Consider the following 18,317-nt stretch of genomic DNA (forward strand, 5'->3'; position numbering starts at 1 on the left):
TGTTATATAATGTCTTAATAAGACAAAACGCGTCACATGTTATCATATATTTAATATATGTAAATAAAAGTAGAATTTAATCCAATAACCGTGTTTAATTTTCAATATATTACCCAACAATTTGAAACAGAATTTTACCAACTGTCTGCAGTAACAATAAATATTTTGAGTACGTTTAAATACTCGTTCACATATCTGGCAGTTTTTTTTACTTGGGGTTCGATTCCCAAGGGGGGTAAAGTAAATATAAGTGATTTGTTCACTGTAATATTTATTTAATATTAACATGGACTGGTACCTGAAGCGGAGGGCTGATCACCTTTCCTTCATGTGTAAACGATCAAGATAACACTGCGTTTATATGACACAGTGCCCTATGCACCATTTGAGTGCGGATAAGGGTTTTTATTATTTATTATAGGAAGAACGAATAAAACATTTATTGAATACAGTCGAAATGCAAACTCTCAGACGGTTGAAGGTTGCAACTCTAATGTATGAAAGTGAAGCACGAAATCGACAAAAGAAAAATGAAAGCACAATTCAAAGAATGCAATTGAATTGTGAATTTTCAGACATATTTGCGACAAGACGATGTATGATAGATGATCGAATATAAAAATAAGGAAGGAATGTAAGGTATTCTCGATAAAAAGCTTTTAAGGAAATTCTAGCTTGTAAAATTGTTACGTTTTGGTGCGATTTCATGATTTCATATTGGTTTTACACAGGTCACTTTGTCACGTTTTGTCGCAACTTTAATTAAAATTTCGATAGAATACAGTAAACAGAACAGATTTGCATTTAAAAGATTTTTTTGTGCAATATTGGAAATATAACTTTTTGATGAGGACCTCCACAATTCTATTTAAGCATTGCAATTTATGTAATGTTCATGTATTTTATTTATTGTTTCAACTTTGTGGTAAAACATGTTACACTGATAAAAAAAACACTTGTTTTTTACCACTTGAGTAATTAAATTATTAATTAATTTACTCAAGTGGTAAAAAACAAGTGTTTTCTTTAATTATTGTAATGTACATGTATATGAACCATAAAGGGTTGCACACTTCACTTCAAGGTTTGGAATTGTGTTTTTTTTTAAACTTTTTTAAAAATATATTTATTATGAATGTCACAACATTTATCCGCCTCTGTAGTATATGGTTAGCGTGTTTAGCTACCGCGATGGAGGTTCCGGGTTCGATTCTCAAGAGGATTGAAAATAAATATGAGTGATTTCAAACTCACTATTAATTTGATATTATTCTGGACTAGTCCCTAAAGCGCAGTAGTGATAACCTTGCCTACATATAAGTAACGATCAAGACAACACTGCGTCAATTATGCACTGCCTTATGCACCATTGGGTGTGAGTTAGAAAACATCACAAATTAAAACATTTTCATTGATGAAATACACATATGTATTTGGCACACGTCATTAAAAAATATGTACGTAATAAGAGAATTATAATCAAATGTCTTGATTGTTTCAATCTATAGGCCTTTTCATTTCTTTAGTTATTGGAGTTTATGATTTTTTTCGGTAATATTTTAATTTTTTAAAATTCATAGAATCGGGTAGATAAACAAACGAAGGAATTTCGTGAGAAGCAAAATCAAATTAAAAAGGGGCTTAAAATATTCATTTCATAGCAAACTTTAAAAAAAATATCCACACTCGTACAAAGCTAAAAACTTTCACAAACACTCTACTCTTTATGCGAATCTGTGTTTTTTTTTAATTATTTTTTTATTTTGTTATTTTATTTATTTTTATGACAACCGTTTTAGCGTCGCGAGAGTATTATCAAATAATTTGAAACCTCATAAGGCGAAACAGCTGTCACAAAATAAATTAATTAACTATGATCATAAATAGGTTTAAATATGAACTTACATAAACACAACACACGCACACACACACACACACACACACACACACACACACACACACACACACACACACTCATGCACTTGTATCGATGCATTTCAGAATATCAAGTATGCCTGTATCAGATGAGCCTGAAAATGTTAATCTTATTGCCTATATCACAGGCGCAAAAAAGTTGACATTTCTTATCATTTGTTGCAATGTCGTGTATTTGCCTGCATTTATGTATATTTATCTTAAAACCCTCTTGGTTATGTAGTATATTTATGCGCAAGTGCTTTGATCGTAAGAAACACAGAATAAAATTGCTAAACAGTCTCTAAAGACACAAGTTTATGTAAAAATGTTACTTAATTTTTTTAAAGTAGACGCAACGACAAATTATCAATTATCATTAGGAGAAATCGCCTTTTTATTGAATTTATGCAAAATTTGTAAAAAATTACAGTTTTCTTTATTTTATATAATTAAATATTTGTATAAAAGAAATGTATATTCTTCATAAAGAATATGACGTTGGATGAACTTTAAAAAAAATGTATTAAAAAATATATGTATGTATATGACATACCTACGTATATAATGGTCAACTCACTAATGAATTTGTGGTTCAAAATCTAATTTTTTGACACATTTTGACATAACCAAAACAGTAATATATTTTAAGAATTATTTCTCATGTATTTGGACACACTCAAAATGTTGTAAATAAATTATCTGGTCAAATTATAAGCTTAAATAATAAAAATGAAAATGGTATTTTCTGGCGTTTCTCATGTGTGTGATTATATAATCCAGGATTTTGACCTCACATACTAATATAAGAGTTTCTGCTAAATAAAAAGCTTCTTTACATATCACCAATAGATGTCTCTAGTGAATTTCTAGTGATTCACGAACAAGGTTTCTAAATTGGTTCATGCATAAAGAACTTCCAAGAATTTGAGTAGTGTGGTTGTCAATAATGGGTAGAATTGGTGAATGTTACACGTGTATAAAGTGATCACTTAAACCAGCCGATGACGGTCGTCAGCCCCGTAAATGCCCAGACTTCCATATTCTTCTTCATCTTTGATGAGATGTCAAAAAATAATATGTAATTTAAACATAAAAACTGTAAATAAATTACAAGTTATGAAGGTGAAAATAGAAAAAAATAATTTACGTGTTTTGAACTTTTAACAACTTCCTTTTAGTTTTTGCGCCTGTGATGTAGGCAATATTAGTAACATTTTCAGGAGTAGTATCCAAAACATGATTTATTTATTTTTTTAAACATCATTATTGAGCTTATCTCTTGCGATAAATAATCTCTCTTTTTATATTATTTTGTGTTATTACTTTTACATTTTCATGAACATTAATTACCGTATTATATTACAATTAGTGTTTTTTTACTTCATTTTAAAGTTAAGTTCTTAATTTATAAAAGTTGAATATGAATGAATTGAGTATCAATTTATATATTTTAAAATTCAAATACTTGTAACAAATAAACGTTTATTGTGCAATGCCATGTAGATTTTATCGTACATGTTTTCATTTCAATAGAGCTTACGTCACAAAATACGTTCCGTAAGCTTTACAACCAGACAGAAGCATAACAATTAGTGAAATGTTGGGTCGTCTGAGAAAAATGGACGACCTTTTACTCACGAGTTGGGCCTGTTCTTTAACAAATACAACGTTAATATCACAGAAATCGTATGTTTTCATGGTTCGAATCGTGTTTAAATTGGTTAAACTGCATAACAAAAGGGTACAGTGTACGGGGTTATGGGTTGTTTGTGGAGAATCTAGTGAAAATCCCAAAAGGGTACGTACCATTTTCTCACCGACCATCGAACGCAAAAATTTCCAATACATACACAATGAAAAACACTAAATTGTCGTTTGCAACAACTGAAAAACACTATGCGACGAATAAGTAGCGAAATAAACATGTATCCAGCGGATTACATGTCGTGAAAACCGAAAAAATAGCAATTTAAACGTGAAAAAAGCAAAAAATCCATTCTCTCTAGGTGGTGTAAATAAACTGGGAAAACACGCCGACAGCTGACATCTGTCGGGCGAATGGGGAAACTGCCGCGGCCACTGATCTGGATTTCTTTATTCACTCGGGGTTTTCTCTCTTCCTCGGCTCGTCTGAGCATCTGACGTGAACAGTCTCTCGTGTCAAGCCGTCAGTCCTACGACCACAACTGTCCAGCACATCGGGCCTTCGGGGTTGGAAAAGACAAGTTCGGAAGGAACTTTGCGGAGGGGAAGCGAAGGGGGGAAGGGTAATGCGGATCACTGATCGTATACGAATTATAATCTGCACTTGTTATCGTAAACTGATTATAATATCATTCCAATGCAATCGATTACTATTATACAAAAAGCACACGCACAAAACACCATATATTATAGTTTTTACACGGTATTTTATTAGTTAGGTAGGTAGGTAGGTAGGTACTCTGCAGTTTTGAACAAAAAAAATTAAAACACTCACAGAATATAGCAGTAATAAATTTAAATAAATAAATAAATAATATATCGACGAATTACTCGAATAATGTGATTCAATCATGCCAAATTACCATTTAATTTAGAACCGTTTAGAGATTTCGCGAGTTCGCTCCGTACCGAGTACCAGGGCGACAGCGCCGGCGAGGAGGTGGATGGATCGTATTGTGAGAGGTGTCGTTACCGTTATGTGGGGTCGAGCGATGGCGCTGGCGGGCATGGCTTCAGACGGCCCTGCGGCCGCCGGGTGCAGCGGACATGTCGCGGGACAGTGTGCGGTACAAGCGTGCTGCCGCTGCGAAGGCGCGCGCGCCACTGCCGCCCGCCCGCCCCGCGGCGCCGATCCACGCGGGGTTGCCAACGGACAAAATGCACCGCCGTATATTGCTTATCCTTTGTCAAACCTCCAGTTAGGAACTATATTCAATTTTTCATTTCAGTAAAATCGGCATACAACTTTATGTTTCACATTTTCAATAAATTTCATTGAAAAAATGTTTTGCAAGAGCTCTGTCAGGAAGCCTAGATGCTTCCGCATTAGATCTGGGAATGCATTGGGACAGCTTTCAGTACAATTTTATTTTTCATTATTCACTCTTAATAAAAGTTCGAAAACACACGAGATACACGAATTTTCCATTTAGCAAAGAGTAGTAAAAAATTCTCGGCCAAAGCATTTTAACTTTTTCATGTGTTATATTTTCAAAGGAAGATACTTAACTAACAAAATGCACACCTCCAGTCAAGAACTATATTCAATTTTTCATTTCAGTAAAATCGGGATACAATTTTATGTTTCACATTTTCAATAAATTGCTTTGCAAGAGAGGGTCTGTCAGGAAGCCTAGATGCTTCTGTATCAGATCTGGGAATGCAGTGGGACAGCTTTCAATACCATTCCGTTTTTCATTATTTACTCCTAATAAAAGTTTGAAAATACTAGCTCACAAACATAAACATAAACTCCCCACTGAGCAAGAGTAATAAATAATTTCTCGGCTATAACTAACGATATAAGGATCCTCATTTAAAGCATTCTAACTTTTTCATGTGATATATTTTAAGAGGAAAATACTAAAGATAGGATAAACTTTATCAAGTGATGTATCTAAAGAGGAAGATACTAAAGATACTTCAAAACTTCAAACCCCTTACCTGCACTCTAATGGTGCATAGGGCACTGTATGGTATAAACGCAGTGTTATCTTGATCGTTAACTCGTGAAGGAAAGGTAATCAGCCCTCCGCTTCAAGTACCAGTCCAGGGCAATATTGAATAAATATTAGAGTGAAAAAATCACTTATATTTATTTCATCCCCCTAGGAATCGAACCCGGGACCTCGAGAACGGTAGCCAAGCGTGCTGACAATTACACTACGGAGGCAGACACTAAAGATAAGATAAGACCTTTTCAAAGGATACATTTTAAGATGCTGAAGATAAGATGGGTAAAAATAAAAGCCACAATATTTCGAGTGCGTCAAAATTAATGGCCATAAACTCAAGGGTTGTCTTTAGTTTAGATTTATCAATATAAATAAACACATATGCGTAAATATCTCAGCTAATTACAAAACTAACTCATTTAAAACATTGATGCTTCTGAGAAATAACATATGAGAGAATGTGTCAATTGAAGCACAATAAATTCCAAAATATGAGTTGTATGGTTGTCAATAATGAGTAGAATGGTGATAAATACGTGTGTAAAGTGCCTAAAAGAGTTTAAAACCAGCCTTTGACAGGTACAAGCTTTGCAAATATCCTGAATGTCATGTATTATTTTCTTTTGTGGAGAGATGATGTTTTAATAGTTATTTTAACATAAATGTGGAATTGTTTGTTTGGCTTTATTTTTATTAATGTTATTTTTTTAATGTAATGTAATGTTTTTTATTGTGAATGTAACTTATACCCTTTTAATGCAAACTTGATCAATTCCCAAACAACAACAAAAAAATAGAAATAAAAGATGTTCAAATGGAAAGTAGTAAAAAAGAATATGAAGATACAAAAAGCTGTTAATTTTCTAAAATGAAAAAAAGTTACTTTGGAAGCAAACTGTAAAAAGCTTATTTTAATAAGCATTTTTTTAAACGAGAAAAGTCATCCCACCTTACCCTGCGGTTATCTTGCCTGCACGTAATTAATAAATAAGATAACACCTCATCAATTCATCACAGTGCCCTATGCACCAGTAGATGGTGATAAACGAGGTTACCTAATAAGGATCAAAATATGCCTTGTACTGGCAGTGCATAACGGAGTCCTGGTACCAACCATAATGCATGAAAGTGAAGCTTGGAGTCTCAGACAATCGTGTGGCATGATGATACATGATAAATGTTCTAATAGAGAAACAAGGGAAGGATGCAAGACTGCGATAAGCGTTAATAATAAAATTGAGAAAGGTGTGTTTTTTTAGAAACGTGGAACATTAAAACACATTTATAAAGCAAACGTATTAGAGTACAAAAACACAGGAAACTTAATTTAAATAATATTTGAAAGTATTCAAGTATGAATGTGGAAAAAATTAATTTGCAAAGACAGCGTGGTGTGGCGTTCTATTCTCTCTGCCTACTTTTGCGGACAAGCGGCCTAATGGTTCGTTACATACTATGTTTATAAATATAAACTTATTAACTGGCCAATGACTGGGGTCTTCAAATACACTACTTCGGGTATTTGAATACATATATATATATATATATATATATATATATATATATATATATATATATATATATATATATATATATATATATATATATATATATATATATATATATATATATATATATACATTTATATATGTTTTGTGTTTCAATGCAGTTTTCGGTAGTAAATTGTAAAAAAAAAAAAAATATCACGATCTTCAAATATTGATAAAAATTAAAAAATTCAGATAATGCCAATCACAACGAATCATTCTTCCGTGACGTTTGAGCCTCGTGCTAATTCATCAGCTTTCAGTTTCAGCGCAGATGATGCACGCTGAAATGTTGCCTGAAACGCCGCTGAAAGGAAGGTGAACAACACAACGCATTATATTCGACCAAATCTGTATCAGCTTTGATGGTATAGATTTTATTTTTATTTTTAAATTAAACATTTATAATAAACCACTGAATGAGTTTCATTTTATTAAACACGAATAGTGTCGAAAACTATGAGATGTCACTTTGTAGTAATAATGTCAATAAGAAATTTTAATTTCACATGATAAATAACACTTTATATTAAAATCTATTATAACACGCGTTTTGGAATCATTCCGCATCATTCAATAAGTAAAATTTGCTGATCACTGTATAGTTAAATAAAGTAAAAAAAAGCTAAGTACTCGTTGTTTTACCATACTTTTTTGTAATTTTTAATGATTTTGATGATGTAATATATATATATATATATATATATATATATATATATATATATATATATATATATATATATATATATATATATATATATATATATAAATATATATATATATATGTTTATATATATATATATATATATATATATATATATATATATATATATATATATATATATATATATATATAATATATGCACATATAGATTACATAGTAATAATAAAGTAAAACAACGACAGCTTTTTATGAGACAGTGATCAGCGACATAATCAAATTGATCTAATGATGTTAGTAACGATGAAATTTGGTCACTGGTCACGTTAAGTAAAAGTGAAAAAGCTTTATTTTAACCAAATATATATAAATTTTTGTCTCGGCATTCACTTTTGGTAAGTAGGTACGATAAAAATTAGTTTTCTTACTCAAGTGGTAAAAAACAAGTGTTTTCAAATTCAATTTAGTTTTCCAAGTTTTGTTTTTTACTATTTTGAATGCAGTATCATCAAGAAATGTCGCTACAAAATTCAATTTTGATGAAAATACTACGTTCGGATACAACTTACCAAAAAAGGGAAAATTATGCTAATTATGTATCCCAAATTTAATTTACAATTACAAATGTAGACTTATATTTAACAATCGTTAAAAAAAAAACATATTTAATTTATCTAAGAAACATACAAGAGACATAAATTTGAGTTGGTGAAAAAACGTCTCCATATAAAGCTAAATATTCGTGTGAAGAGGTTAAATACAACAGTTATGAACAGTTATAAAATAAAATTAACATTTAAAGTAAGTAACATATAATTATCGAAAAAGAAATATGGTGGGAGTAAAAGTGACATAAGTAACTAATTCAAAGTGAGTAATGTATTGTAATGTAAGTTTGACATTATGAAACTCGAAATTTATACTGTCGCGATTCGGCCATATTGCGTTACTAAGCCCTATTCATGTTCAAATCATAACCTGTTCGATGAAAATAGTACCAAAATATCATTCGTTTCAGGAAAATTTTCTTCTGGGCTATATAAGCACTTAATAGCGTATGGAAGTACACTCATGTATGGTATTGAAGAGTTGGCAAAAGAAGGATGCAAGTAGACTGAATGCAGACGAAATGCATTATCTCAGACGAATGTGCAGTAAAACGTTGTATGATAGATGTTCGAATGGTGATTTAGGAAAAAAAATGCAAGGCTGAGATAAGCATTATCGATGAAACTAATTAAGAAAGACGTGTTGAGATGGTTTGGGCATATGGAACGAAAGAGTGAGGAATCCGTCGGTAGTTCAGGACTAGGTTCTTACTTAGGAAAAGAACCTGGAGGCAGTTTGTGAACCCCATGTGCTCAACAAAGAGAGTGGATATTGAAAAATTAAAAATGATGACAACAGTCGTAGGAGTATTTTTTAATGCGTTGTGTAGTGTATACGCACTGCTATTAATTTAATATTTACTCGATAAATATCGCTATTTGTTAAACTCTATTATGAAACGTTTTTTTTGCATTCCGTTTCATTTTTAAACACCGCAAATGATGCGGAATGCATCGAAACACGTGTCACAGTTTATATATATGTATATATATATATATATATATATATATATATATATATATATATATATATATATATATATATATATATATATATATATATATATATATATATATATATATATATATATATATATATATATATATATATATATATATATATATATATATATATATATATATATATATATATATATATATATATATATATATATATATATATATATATATATATATAAATATATATGCACGAACATTTCTCTTCTGTACGTATCATATCAGGTACCCCTTAGTCGACTATTACTGTAGAGTAATTGCCCTTGTCTTGGGCACCTCTAAACAGCGCCTCGACGCCTCTGATCCCCGTCCGTCATATATATTCGGGCAACCAGACAACCTACCGTCTGGCCACACGACATTAATCGTGATGGGATATTTATTCCAGTAAGATTTTCGATTCGGTCTTCTGCACAATTCTGTGATGTGTCAAGCCTTCCAGAGCGCCGTCGGGACGTCCGGTCTCCGCCGGCGCGGGGGAGAGAGTGGCGCGTGCAAGGTGGAGCGTCGGACGTGCGCATGCGCTGAGATATGCGCATGCGCACCCCTACGCACAAGGGCGCTTGTGATTACTATTACATGCACCCCACGGTGACCAGCGACCTGGTCGAGGATTACCAGGAATCGTGATATCAGCGATCGTCTTCATTTATTTATATTGGGATGAACGATTATGTCGGTAGATGAATACTTATTAAAGAGTAATTAAAAGATGTACAGAATCTGGATAGAATCTGAAGAGATCAGTTTTATTTACCAAGCAAAATTTTTAATTAAAAATGCAAATTTAATTATTATGCAGTGCACTATGCCTATTTGTTTGAAGAAGGAGGAGAATATCAATTTAATATTACCCTGGACCGGCCACTGGAGCGCAAGAGAGATTACCTCGCCTTCATACAGGAACGATCAAGATAACACTGCATCAATACGATGCAATGCCCTATGTACCATTGGGTGTGGAAAAGGATTAAAAGATGTGTGACTATATATATATATATATATATATATATATATATATATATATATATATATATATATATATATATATATATATATATATATATATATATATATATATATATATATATATATATATATATATATATATATATATATATATATATATATATATATATATATATATATATATATATATATATATATATATATATATATATATATATATATATATATATATATATATATATATATATATATATATATAAATATATATATATATATATATATATATATATATATATATATATATATATATATATATATATATATATATATATATATATATATATATATATATATATATACATATATTTATATAATTAAAAAGATAAAATGGAGTTGTTTATCAAAGAATTTTTAGTAAAAAGCATCAAGGTTAAAGTTTCCAGATCTTTTTTTTATTTAACTTTTACTTGGTAAAAACCACTAATTCATTGAAGCAGAGACATTCACCAAGTTAAATTTTAATTAAAAATATAAAAATATTGCTACAAAGGGCCTGCCGAATCAATGAATGGAAATACGACATTCTTATCTATATCAATATAAATAACTCCCAAATGCGCAAACCCAGGTTTCTAAATAAAGATTTTGTTAAAAAAATGTGATTATTTTGCATTTTAAATTGTTCTGAAATAAGAATCACCCTACGTTATTCGATGCGCAACTTCGCTTACAAGAAAAAATACTGAAAATACAACAGATTCATTGTTTACCGGAAAATACTGAAAACGTGCTCTCGTAACTGCAGATTCTGAAGGAACCCGTTCTGCATGATTTGCAAAAAATAACAATGCAAATTGCAGAAATATTGAAATTGATGGGTTTACAATATTTCTGATCGTCCATTGTTTAAAAAATCATTTTACATTTATATATTTATTTACTGGAAAACCAACAGAATATTTATAAAAAATAACAAAATATAATAAAATAAAATAAATAAAATTCCAATTACAGGTTATCACTTAAAAGTAATCTTTAAAAAACTGTAATACTACTTTATAATATTATAACTTACATTTCTTTATTAAATAATCAAATTAATCTTTGACATCTCATCAAAGGACATTAATAAAAGGTTTTAAAAAATCGCCGTTTTATGCAAAGTTTTAAATTTTATACATTAAAACGTTGAACAAAAAAAGCTGGCGCATTAAATTTAATTCGTCTGGTAACACTGCAAGAATGAGATATCTTTCGTGAAAATTAAACAAATATATATATTTGATGCATACTTAAAATATTTAGTAAAACTTTGTTGTATTTTTTTACACTATTTTTAACAATTAACACAACATATTGTCGATGGTACATATGAAACTACGAACCGATAGTAGATGTTTAAGACAATCTGTCGATATAAATACTTGGTATTTAAATTTCATTGTTATGATTACTGAGCACTTTTTACAATATTTAAAGAAAACACTTGTTTTTTACCACTTGAGCACTTTTTAATTAAGATTTTTGTGAAAATGCCCCTTTGAGTGACAATATTAGTAAAACAGTGAAACAGTGAAATATGGTAAGTAATAAAAGTATTGACATCTCATCAAAGATGAAGAAGAATATGGAAGTCTGAGCATTTACGGGCTGACGACCGTCCTAGGTTGGTTTAAGTGATTTTACACACGTATAACATTCCCCAATTCTACCCATTATTGACAACCACACTACTCAAATTCTTGGATGTTCTACATTTATATGAACCAATTTTGAAACATTTTTCTTGAATCACTAGAACTTCACTAGAGACTTACTTACTAAATAAGCTGTTTATTGAGCAGAAACTCTTTTACTAGTATGTGAGGCCCGAATCCTGGATTATATATCACACACAGGAGAAACGCCAGAATATATCATTTTCATTTTTATTATTTAAGTTTATGATTTGACCAGATAATTTATTTACAACATTTTGAGTGTGTCCAAATACTTGTTCACGAATCTAGATTATCTCAAAATAACTCCTTTAATTGGAGATAATCATGAGATTTAAAATTATTATTACCTACGTACGTATAATGATTTAACATAAGATTTTTATAAAAATTAATCTGAAAAAATCCTGTGCCATCTAAAAAAAGATTAGGAAGACCTAGTTGTTAATTTTTGGTTTAGTTAGAGAAGCACTTTGCATTATTTTGGTACACGAAGCCCTTTATTTGTTGAATAGTTTTCCATTACTGCTGCAAGGCGGACAGAGCACGTTGTACAGCTAAAGTTACTAAGAAACTTTAATGGAAATGTGCACAAGACTATGCAATTAATCTAAGGAACGACGTAAAATCGTTGGACTTTAGAATGTCTGGAAAACGTACCTGGAGAGCTTTTCCCATAAACAGTGAATTTAGCATAAACGCGAGCGAAAATCCACTAAACGAATATTTTCATTGATAAAAATATCAATTTTCTTCACAAATATCTCAATTGGTGGCGCCAAATTCAGCAGTGCTTCCAAATCTATCGAAAATTGTACCAGCATGAGAAAAGATAATCGAAAATATTGCAAATATCTCTCTAACCCTCATTCGCACCCATTGGTGCAGGACACTGCATAGTATTGACGCAATTTTATCGTGATCGTTAATCACTTGAAGGCAAGGTGATCACTTCAGCGCTTCAGGAACCAGTCCAGAGTAATACTAAATAAATATTAAAGTGTAAACTCACTAATATTTATTCTCACCCCCCCCTGGGAATCGAACCTGGGACCTCCAGCACGGTAGCTAAACACGCTGACCATTACACCACGGAGGCGGATTATATACAGGTTTTAGAAATTTATACATTATGGACGTTAGATAATGGTCAGAGTGATGAACGTTACACAAGTGTGTAGAAGTGATCTTTTAAGCCAGTCAAATGCAGGTCGTAAGCCTTGGGATGCTCAAACATCAATGGCAGCGCCATCAATACTTGATATAATACTCGTTCTTTCCGATTAAACTTGACTGAAGTACTTGTCCACCTCCGTAGTGTAATAATCAGCACGCTCGGCTACCGTCCTGGAGGTCCCGGGTTCTTTTCCCAGGGGGGGCCAAATAAATATAAGTGATTTTTTTCACTCTAATATTTATTCAGTATAACCCTGGACTGGTACGTGAAGCGGAGGGCTGATCACCTTTCCTTCGTGTGTTAACGATCAAGATAACACTGCGTTTATATAATGCAGTGCCCTATGCACCATTGGGGTGCGGATAAGGGTTTGAATTGAAATTGAAGCACAGGGACGCATAGTCGGTGCAGCTTGTCTGAAATAAAAATATTCTCATATTTCAACATGCCTTTCCACCTTATTGTACTCTCGTCAGCATCACTAACGTGGTTGATAAAATTACAAAGCCATCTATAGCACAATATAATTATTCCACCTTAGGTGACTACACCTGGGAACACTAACCAATGTTCTCTCGGCCTAGTCTCTCGCTACACAATCCACTGCATACGTAGCATAAGTTATACTACAAGCTAAAGCAATGCCTTCTAGATACTTATGATGCTATCACGCAGTAGTTGGTAAGCCTATGTGTCTGTTGTGAGTAAACCTTACGAAATGTTGAAGTGTTAATTTAAGTTGTGCAAGGTTAGTCTAGGTCAGGTAAAGTTAGGTCAGTTAGCAAAATTTACACTCATGAATTACTTGTTTTATAGTAATTTGAAACATAAAGAGTAGATCCACTCACAAGTAAGTATATAGCCATAAAACTTAAAAAGTTGAAGCCTTAATAGGGCCATGAAAAGCGGTGTTGCTTGAGCTATATCTAACTAGCTGTAACCACAAGTAAAATCATTAAAAAAATTGTTTAAGTAGAATCACTAGTATGGCATGTATCACCCAATTTTGGGTGCTTTGCCAAGTAATAAAAAAAAAGTTGTATCTAGATTTCTGAGTCACTTGGACGTTCCTCTTCTTCTACTTTACCCTTCTGACTTCCACTGAGGGATATGGCCTCTTCGCATCCTTCCATTTTTTTCGGTCTGTTGCTGCTCGCAGCCATTTTTTCCCCTCACAGTGGCCATGTCGTCATCTTTTTTGAGGTCTTCCGACGCCTCTATTACTCTCCCAAGGTGTACATATAAAATTTTTGAGGGTCCATCTTGTGGGATCTTGCACGTTAATTTCTTTTTCTTTAAACCCTTATTCACACCTAATGGTGCATAGGGCACTGCATCGTATTGACGCATAGTTATCTTGATCGTTACTTACACGATGGTAAGGTGATCAGCCCTGCGCTTTTTTGTTCCAGTCAAAGGTGATATATAATATGAAAGCTAAATATTTATTTTCACCCCCCCTGGGAATCGAACTGAGAACCTCCAGTATGGTAGTCAAACGCGCGCTGACCACTAAACTTTTTTTTTTTAAATAGTAATTGCATTTATTATGTACCTTACTTTTTATGTACAAGGTTTATTGTTCATTAAGTGCTTTTTTGTTTCTTCTAACTGCATCCTCAAACCCTTATCCGCACCCGATGGTGCATAGGGCACTGCATCATATAAATGCAGTGTTATCTTATCGTTAACACATGAAGGAAAGGTGATCAACCTTCAGCTTCAGATACCAGTCCAGGGTAATATTGAATAAACATTACAGTGAAAAATCACTTATATTCATTTGACCCCCTCCCTGGGAATCGAACCCGGGACCTCCAGAACAGTACATACTTCGGTTCTAACTACATAAAGATGTTTTATTTAAATCTGTGACCACTACACTTAGGTTGACAAGGTGTACGTCTGTTCATCCAAAAAAAATATGGGAGGCATTGTCTGGGGCAGCATTGGCCGGGTATAGGAGGGTTGTAATATAATAAGTTTATTCTACTTTGACCCCGATCGCGAGACAATAACACAGTTAGGAAGAACCAGCACTGTATCGATGTGCCCTACGTAAAGTGCTCTAAGTACATTTTTGTCAATTTTGAGATGTTTGGTGTACGTTATCAACTGACCGCTATCTACAAATATAAAAAAAATATATAAAAAAATATATAAAATAAATTACGCCTAGTTTTCAGGCGTATAAGACACTATCTACATCGAATTTTCGAAATAAACTGAATTCCTAAAACGCTACAAACTTAATTTTGACAAAGTTGAAAGTTTTAAACAATTAAACGATTAAATGTTATTATTTATCGTGTTTTTGAATGTTTAATACTAGTTTAGAATTTTAGATAAAACCGTTAATAAATAATAAAAAAATACGTTGAAAAAATCTTCTAAGCTTTTTTTACAGGAATCATTTTTAAGTCGTAATTTTTACGACAGTTTAGTATTCTAAGGTTAAGTGCTTAGATAGTTTAGTATTTAGTATTACCAACTTATCAGATTACAAATACAATGCTTCAAATAATGTTTAAAACGACTCACAGCAACACCATACCGATTTTTAACAAAGAAAATTAAGACGCTATCTACATCGAATTTTCAAAATAAACTGAACTCCTAAAACGCTTAAAACATAATTTTGACCAAGCATAAAGTTTTAAAACGATTCTATGCATTATTTTATCCTGATTTTAAATGTATAAAACTGGTTTATAATTTCAGATAAAACCGCTAATAAATAAAAAAGAATACGTTGAAAAAATCTTTTAAGCTCTCTCCTGTAAAGTAACAGATTTGCAGATAGAGTACTTTACGTAGGGGCCGTCGATATGTAGTATGATATTCGGATACTAGGCGCTTACTACATCTCCAGTCTAAAGTCTATAGGTCACCTAGCGACTGAACACCAGACGTGGGATATTTGATGGCATTGCGTTTAAATCTGGATCGAAGGACCAAAAAATAATCTAAGGCCCAGTAAGTCGCAACGTAATATTTTCTAAATCGCTGTAAAATTTCACGTAATTGTTTTTTTTTCTTCTTAAAACACCGTTATTATATTGAAAAATAAGTTTTTCTTCGAAATAATTACATGATTTGGAAAAGGAAAAAAATATTGAAAGGTGAGTTAATTTTTTTATTTATATAATTTTTTTTTATAAAAGCAAAAAGAATATCAAATATACATTATTTAAAAAAAATCAGGTGTGGAAAAACGTGTTACCTCTATGGCGGTCGGCCGGTGTCTTAAGTCGCAACTAAATTTTCTCTAAATCCAGGTAACATTTTACGTAATTAATATATTATTAGATTAAAACCAATATTTTTAGCTTTTCCACTTTATTTTTATTTGACCAGCGACCGGGTTTCGTCGTTACTGACATCATCAGACTGGTGGGAGGCTATGCAAATTGTTATGTTATAAGTATATAAAATAAGGCAGGAGTTGATAACCATGATTTGATATAATTTTATTGAGAAATAAAGTTCATAAAAAAAGAAGATACTATTCATAATTTATGAAAAAAAATTTTTTTACCTGGGATCATAAAAAACGGTCATATATATATATATATATATATATATATATATATATATATATATATATATATATATATATATATATATATATATATATATATATATATATATATATATATATATATATATATATATATATATATATATATATATATATATATATATATATATATATATATATATATATATATATATATATATATATATATATATATATATATATATATATATATATATATATATATATATATATATATATATATATATATATATATATATATATATATATATATATGTATATATATGTATGCGTATGTGTATGTATGGATGTATATTTATAAATATATTTTTAAATTTATTACCTAGAAAAAAAAACCTTTAACCACCCTTATTAATTCTTATTTATTATTTTATATAAAACCCTTTTTTGTTTTGTTTTTTGTTTTTTGTTTAATCTCTGAATGTTTTATAATAGTTTTATGACATAATTGTGGAATTGTTTAATTGTTTTTTTTTTTTAACGTAACTATTTTTTGTCAATGTAATGTAATGTTTATTATTGTTAATGTAACTATTGTTTTATATCATTTTTTAAATGTAAGCTGTACAATTCCCGAATAAATTAAAAAAAAAAAAAAAAAAAATGTATTTAAATATTTATTTCTCTTAGAAATCTTACAGTCGGAGGAAAAAACATGAAAAAAACTATCAACATATCCGTTTGCCTTGCATTATTCAACGCACGATGCATCAGAATATTTCAGTTGTAAATAACTTAACATTTATTTGAATGACCACATTGCTTGCAGTATAACTTCCGCTCACATTACATATATTAAAAATATTAACACGCGACCATGACACGCTTGATACATAATAGTGTCTCTTGGGGCGTCACAAATATTTAATCATTATTTGCCTTCGAGTTCGGTACATTGAATTTCTTCGTATCCATATAAATGTGGCTTGTGGAGCTTAAAATTTACAGAAAACCGCTACCAGCTAGGATCAGCATATATCCATCACAATTTGGAGTCCATTGGGCATGTGATTCCCGATGACCCGAACACAAATATTTCTTTTTATTTAAAAAAAAAAATGTAATACGCAAATAAAGACTGTGAAATGAATAACCTCTCCTTGTGAAAAATGCACCTTCTCTAATAACCTTTGATAAACGTCTAAGACATTACTATTTATCATTAGAATCCTAACTGTCCATCAAACCTCCTCCCTTAGTTTTTCCTTCTACCACCTACCCTAAACTCCCTTTATGTTTTTTATGTCATTTTGTAATTTATGTTTTTTCAATGCTCAAGCACTATCTACCATCTGATAGCAAACAGCTATAGTATATGATATCAAACGTTTTTATCAATATCCCTAGTCTGTTTTTGGTTGGTTGCTTAGATAATATATTGCTTTTTAGCAATAAGCTCGCCAATGTACTTATTTATTTTTTGTACATGAAGTTTGAATAAATTAAAAAATAATAATGCAATTC

General features: G+C 31.0%; 1 protein-coding gene across 1 annotated transcript in view; it reads right to left on the reverse strand.

Annotated features, from left to right (window-relative positions):
• The window catches only part of cac (calcium voltage-gated channel subunit cacophony), a 167,055-nt gene extending 162,328 nt beyond the window's left edge, over positions 1–4,727 (reverse strand). Inside the window, exon 1 of the mRNA XM_088277574.1 lies at positions 4,595–4,727. The gene's annotated coding sequence lies outside the window, so the exon portion shown is untranslated. The remainder of the gene's footprint in view (positions 1–4,594) is intronic.
• Positions 4,728–18,317: the final 13,590 nt, after the last annotated feature.

Source organism: Brachycentrus maculatus, unplaced genomic scaffold (assembly GCF_059751285.1).
Source record: "Brachycentrus maculatus isolate JH-2025_06_01 unplaced genomic scaffold, ASM5975128v1 h1tg000046l, whole genome shotgun sequence".
NCBI lineage: Eukaryota > Metazoa > Arthropoda > Insecta > Trichoptera > Brachycentridae > Brachycentrus > Brachycentrus maculatus.